The sequence below is a fragment of the Miscanthus floridulus genome, chromosome 10 (genome assembly GCF_019320115.1).
Source record: "Miscanthus floridulus cultivar M001 chromosome 10, ASM1932011v1, whole genome shotgun sequence".
NCBI classification, from domain to species: domain Eukaryota; kingdom Viridiplantae; phylum Streptophyta; class Magnoliopsida; order Poales; family Poaceae; genus Miscanthus; species Miscanthus floridulus.
Window position 1 is genome coordinate 15671800 of NC_089589.1, and position 6894 is coordinate 15678693.

Here is a 6894-nt window from a genome sequence, read left to right on the forward strand (position 1 = left end):
TTATCCGGCCACCTATGGCAATTGTAACTGGCTAGGATTAGTTTCCAGATCTGTAACCCTACCCTCCGGACTATATAAGGCGGGCAGGGGACCCCTCTAAAAAACATCTCTCATTGACAGACAACAATACAATCAGACGCAGGACGTAGGTATTACGCCCTCACGGCGGTCGAACCTGGATAAAATCTCGTGTCTGTCTTGCGTCACCATCTTGTTTGTAGCTTGCGCATCTGTCTGCCGACAATCTACTACCTTGGGCATACCCCTAGGTAGACTGCCGACCATATTTCGTCGACAGCGTAGATCGGCCCCGAGCCCCAAGCAGAAGTTATGGCGGAGTCGGGCTTGGCCGGGTTTCTCCTCAGAGGGTGCGCGCAAGCGTACCCGATGGGTATAGCCCCCGAGCCCTCGGGTGATTCTAGAGGGGTTGGTCAGGGGGTCTTCTTCGTTCGGGAACCACTGGACCCGAGGCTTAACATACCCATATGTTTGGATCTCATTAGCATCATCCAAAGTTTTGATATTTATGTGATGTTTTGTCTTGAAAGCTATAGTTTTTAACTCAGTATATTTTCTTCTACTTAAGTAATCACTTGCATCTACGCCATAGCGCTGGTGAACATGAAAGCCCAGGGGCACATGTTTTCACTTCCACTTCCAATTATACCATCAAAGAATCAACAAATATAATGGAGCATACCGCATACCAGTGAATTTATATAGTGTATGAACACTTCATCGTGCAAATTTTGTTAAAGTCGAGACCAATAACACAGAAATAATCAATAGGGAAACATAATACCCTATCCTTTCTTTTCTTTCTTTTTTTTTATTTTTTCTCTTCTTTCTTTTTTTCTTTCTTTTTCTCTTCTCTCTCATCCTTATCAGCTAGCTCGGAGTCAGAGTCACGTGGCCTCATCCACTCACAACCCGAGACCTCCAACTTCGTCTGCCTCAAGCCTTGCCAAGGTGGCCATGGAGCCCTGACGGGCTGACGATCACAGCATGCCGGCGACCATGGAGCCCCAACACGACCACGCCTCAGTATCTCCACGTGCCGGCGTCCCCACAGCATGGCAGGTACATGCGATGGAGCCCCAGTGGCTGCACGCCCCAACGACTTGGTAGACTCGCCCGCGTCGCCGTCTCCTCTCTCCTCGACCTCACCCCTCAATAGGGTGACATAATACCCAATCTTTTCTGTTCTTTCTTTTTATTCTTTTTGTCTTCTTTCTCATTTTTATATGGTAGCTCAGAGTCGGAGTCATGTGGCCTCATCCACTTGCACCCCAAGGCCTCCAACTTCGTCCGCCTGAAGCCTTGTCAAGGCGGACAAGGAGCCCTGATGGGCTGATGGTCACAACATGCCGGCGGCCACGGAGCCCCGACGCGACCACGCCCCGGTAGCTCCACACGACGGCGTCCCCACAGCTGATAGGTGCATGCAATGGAGCCCCAGTGGCGCACGGCCCAACGACTAGGCAGCCACGCCTGCGTCGCCGTCTCCTCTCTCCTCGACCTCGCCCCACGTCGTCACTGTCACCCATCCTCGCCTCGGTATTGCTCACATCGCTGTCTCGTCAGGTTGCCCCTTCGTTGCTCGAGCCGTCGTCTTCACGCGTCGCGCCATTGTCGTTCCAATCTCAGCATCTTTTCGCGTCGCAGTCACCCAATTTGTATTCAGATTATTTATTGAGTTGTTGTATTGTATTCGATTTCTCCTATTGCATCTGTATTTATTTATTGAGTCGTTGTATTGTATTATATTTCACCTATTAGATTCGTACGGGAAGTCCATCACGTTGGAGGTAGGGAAACAAAGGAAACGAAAATTATGGAAAAAAATTATTAAAGATTAGATCCAAACCGAACGGCACTTTAAAAAAAGGATTACCGGACAAGAAATCAGAATCCGAGTTGAGATCAGAGTTGCACGAAAAAATTATGGCAGAAATTTTGTCTATTTATTATTAGGTATAGATATAGATATGTCAATACGGGGCTTCAAAACTAAAATTTTTCTATGGTTTATTAAGAGACGGATAGTTTTAACTAAAGATAATTTATCAAAAAGAAATTGGAGTGGCAACAAATCTTGCGTGTTTTGTAGTAGGGACGAAACTATTCAACACCCCTTCTTAGAGTGTTTGTATGCTAAGTTCTTGTGGTGGGCCATACATCTTGTTTTGGGTCTCAAAACCACTTTGAATGTAATGGATATCTTTCATGATTGGCACAAACAAAGGGGGTAGATCAAATAAAACGTTGCTATCGAGTATCCACAGGTGGAGCAGCCATTTGTTGGACCTTGTGGCTAGTATAAATTGACATGGTTTTTGAGAAATACCAATCCAGATCCCTTTTGTAGGTTTTATTCAAAGGAACATTGGTCATGGTTGCAAAGGTGTGATGAAATCAAGGATCACTTCCCCCAAGTTTGTCGGGCGCTACAAACGGCGGCCATGCTGTTCTTTGCTTCTTTTAGATGGCGAGTTAATGCTAGGATTTGTTTTTGAGTCAGTTTGTTTTTATGTGTTTTCAACTTATGTAAAAATTAGTCCCATTCTCTTGGCTTCGAGAGATGAAGCCGCATCCTTTCCATTATTTAGAAAGAACACGGGAGAAATTGCAAAGGTGAAGAAAACTCAAATAAACTACGGCTTATTCTCTATAGACCGAAATAGCAACTTGGGCCAAAATTAATAGACAAACTACTACTCAATTTCCGGGATTCCTCTCCAGGCTGGCAGGGTCACATATAAACCAATACCGTCCAGTCTTTCGCCCGCCGCCTCTGTGCACGGATTTCACGGTGGCCGCCGATCAAGCACTGATCGACTTGCATACTCGGCCATCTCGACTCGTAAAATCCTATAGCTCTCATCTTCATCTCCCTCGCAACTCATTCCATACACATGTCGAGATCTGTTTCTGGCGGCGGCGGCGTGGCGCAGAGCGACAGCGTCAGCGCGTCCGCCATCGTCGCCCAGACCGTGAAGGGGTCGCACGTCCTCAAGATCGATGGGTACTCCCGGGTCAAGGCATCGGCCGGCAGCGGCAAATTCATCAGCTCTGGTGAGTTCGACGTCGGCGGGATTACTTGGGACATCAGGTACTACCCTAATGGTTGCACCCCAAAGACCTCTGGCGCGGCTGGATAGGCATCGTCCTGCACCTCAAGCACAACCATGCCACGGGCGTCGAGGCAAGCTACGCGTTCAGCTTGCTCGACGGCGCCAGCGCACCAGTCCCGTCGTATTCCTATGGCAAGGGCACGGCACGCACTTTCAAGTGCACAGACACCGGATTTGGGCATCGAAGGTTCATCATGCGGAAGGCCCTGGAGGGATCAGCCTATCTCAAGGACGACTGTTTCAGTGTTAGATGCGACGTCACCGTCTCCACGACAGCGGTCCGCATCCCGCGGTTCATCATCGTGCCGCCGCTAGACATGCACCAGCACATAGGCCGCCTCCTCGAGTCCCAAGTGGGAACGGACGTCACGTTCCAGGTCGGCGAGGAGACCTGCGGCGCGCACCGGCTCGTGCTCGCTGCTCGGTCGCCGGTGTTCATGGCGCAGCTGTTTGGCACGATGAAGGAGAGGAGCACGAGCCACGTACGGATCGATGACATGGACCCAAGAGTGTTCAGGGCCATGCTGCACTTCGTCTACACAGACTCGCTGCCTGACATGGACAGCGGCGACAACACGCCGGCAGTGGCTCAGCATCTGCTTGTGGCAGCGGATAGATATGGCTTGGAGAGGCTTAACCTCATCTGCGAGGACAGCCTTTGCAACCACATTAACACTGGAACGGCCGCGACTACGTTGGTGCTTGCGGAGCAGTATGGCTCCAGAGGGCTCAAGGAGGCGTGCTTCGAGTTTCTCAAGTCTCCGGGCAATCTAAAGGCGACCATGGATAGTGATGAGTTTCAGCATCTGACGAGCAGTTGCCCCTCCCTTCTCAGCGAGCTGCTCGCCAACGTTGCACCCCGATGCTTCAATCTGAGACAGAAAGTTTAAGGGTTAAGTCCAATTTACACCCTTCAACTTGCAGTAAAGTTTGGATTTCAACCTCGAACTTCAAAACCGGACAACTTTGGCCCTCCAACTCTCGAAAAAGTTCAACTTGCAACCTTCTGGGCGGTTTTGCTGGTGAACAGTAACTTTTGATATTTTCGGGAGTGCCGAAATTTTATATTATTTTTTCGAGCATCTTAACGTCCTCAAATGAAAAAACTCAAAACTACAAAGTTGTAGATCTCATCGAGGTCTACAATTTACATATAAAAATTATCTTCATCCGACATCGTATTGAAGGGTTTTCTATTTTTTGTATGCGTGTAACCTTTTTCTTAGGGCGCGTTTAGTTCCGAAAATTTTTGGCTTTTGGCTACTGTAGCACTTTCGTTTGTATTTGGCAAAAATTGTCCAATTATGGACTATTTAGGCTTAAAAGATTCGTCTCGCCAATTACAGGCAAACTGTGCAATTAGTTATTCTTTTTACCTATATTTAATGCTCCATGCATGTGCCGCAAGATTTGATGTGACGAGGAATCTTGAAAATTTTTGGTTTTTGGGTGGGATCTAAACAGAGCCTTAGATAATGGAAACAAAGCTTAGGGAGGTTAAGACCAATAATTACAACCTTGTAAAATACTAATACAAGTACAGAAAATATTTTTACAGGCGGTAAAACTTAGGAAATCAGTGTGCGAGTGAAAAACATCGAACTCCACAGGGCGTTACTTAGGCCCCGTTTGGGATGGCTTCCGTCGGCTCCGGCTTACCTGACAAAAACACTGTAGCAAAAAGCCGGTTTTCTCCACCCTACTTTTCTGTCTCACTGTCGCACGTGCACTGTAGCACGCCGGGAAAAGCCAGGAAAAATGGCTTCTCCGGCTTCGATGAACAGCGCCAATGTAGGTGAGAGGGGAGGAGAGGAGAGAGAAAACCGGCTTCGCGCTACAGTGTTGCTACAGTGTTTGCGGAACCGCCGGAGCCGGAGGAAGCTGTCCCAACAGGGCCTTAATAACCGAGTCGCACGATTTTTTGCATGTGTAATTGCCAGGAATCAAACCAACGACCTCAGGCCTCGTGTGTGCACCTCATAGTCTCTTGTGACTAAACGGTATAAACATTTCCCTCATATTCACTGTGCCATAAACTTTCAACTGGAAAGTTTTTGATCTCGAGTGTTGGGGGGAGGCCTTCGATGTGCCACCCCGTCCTAGTCTCATCCCATAGCTGAACCCTCGATCATTCTTTTGCTCACACCCTAGGTTGCAGCCAGCATGCCTCTTTCCGCCGTGGCTCAAACGCTATCCACGGCGCACTACTACAGAAATCATTTTTGCTGGCACGTTGTTTTTTTTTCACAGGCGGTTCACAATTTCATGACGCCAGTACAAAAAATAGGGTGGGCCCAGCAAGAGAACCGCCTGTGTAAAACAATTTACACAGGCGGCTCTCCTATCTCTACCGCCTGTGTAAATACGTGTATACACAGGCGGCTGACATTATAAACCGCCTGTGTAAATACACGTATTTACACAGGCGGTAGAGATAGGAGAGCCGCCTGTGTAAATTGTTTTACACAGGCGGTTCTCCTTACCAACCGCCTGTGTTAATGCTGCTATAAATTCCCTTCGTCCACCTCCAGACAAGAACAGTTACTCGCGTGCTGTGTGCACAGTGGCGGACAGAGAAGTGGCGATTCCAAGGGGGGATGTTTTGAACTTCATTTCTTTGGTGAGAAACTTCCAAAAGGTTAGTTAGTGTCGTTGCCGCCATTTTTTAGTGATTCTTTGGTTCAATTCTTGTATTGGAGGTGCTCTAAATCTAGGGTTAGGGTTAGGGTTCATAGCTAGGGCAAGGGAGAGAGTTTTAGCTTTTTTTTTTGTAAATTCATAGTAAATTGTATCTTGCTCGGATTATAGAAAATAAATACTTTTTAGAATTCTTGTGAGTAGATCTATGTAATAGAATAATGATTAACACTTTATAAAGTCTTGTCAATTGTTATACTTATTTCCTGTAATTATAAACTGTGAATTAATTTAGTTTTTTAATCTACGTACTTAGGGTTTATGAATTAATTTAGTAGTTAATGTTTTGTTAATTAGGGTTAGTTATTATTGTCTATACTTAGGGTTTGTTAAATAGGGTTAGTTATTATTTCATGTACCTTAGGTTTTTCAATAATTTTTGTTAGTAATTGATGGTTTATTATTTAGGGTTAGATATTTCATGTACTTAGGGTTAGTTAATTAATTTAGTTAGTAATTAATGGTTTATTAATTAGGGTTAGTTAGTATTTCATGTACTTAGGGTTTGTTAATTAGGGTTTGTTATTTTTGCTTATACTTAGGGTTTGTTAATCAAGATGCCATCTCCGTTTAATTAATTCTTATAATTATAAAAATGAGTTTAAATAATTATTTAAATTTTTTATTTTGTAAATTCTGTAAGAGGTAGGTTTTCATATCTATTTAATTGATGGAGGATAGAATCTTAGTTATGAGGGGTTATTTTCGTTTTGTTTTTAGAGTGACATACAATATTTTCCTAACTAATTACAGATAAATATGGAGAGGTCATTATGGATGTACAACTTATCAAGATTAGACCCATCTTATGTAGTGGAGGTCCAAAAATTTATTGATGCCATGAAGATATATGCTCAGAGAACAAAGGCGAAGCACATATGTTGTCCATGCGCAGACTGTAAAAATATTGTGGTATTTGACAATGTGGAAGCAATCACTTCTCATCTGGTTTGCAGAGGATTTGTGGAGGACTACTTGATTTGGACAAAACATGGTGAGGGTAGTTCTACACCTTATATGCGGACAACTGACAACACTGCAAGTAACATCAATGTGGAGGGTC

The 6894-nt window shown here is 45.3% G+C and overlaps 1 pseudogene; it reads left to right on the forward strand.

Annotated features, from left to right (window-relative positions):
* Window positions 1-2915: 2915 nt before the first annotated feature.
* LOC136488065 (BTB/POZ and MATH domain-containing protein 1-like) lies at window positions 2916-4024 on the forward strand (annotated as a pseudogene).
* The last annotated feature ends 2870 nt before the right edge of the window (window positions 4025-6894 follow it).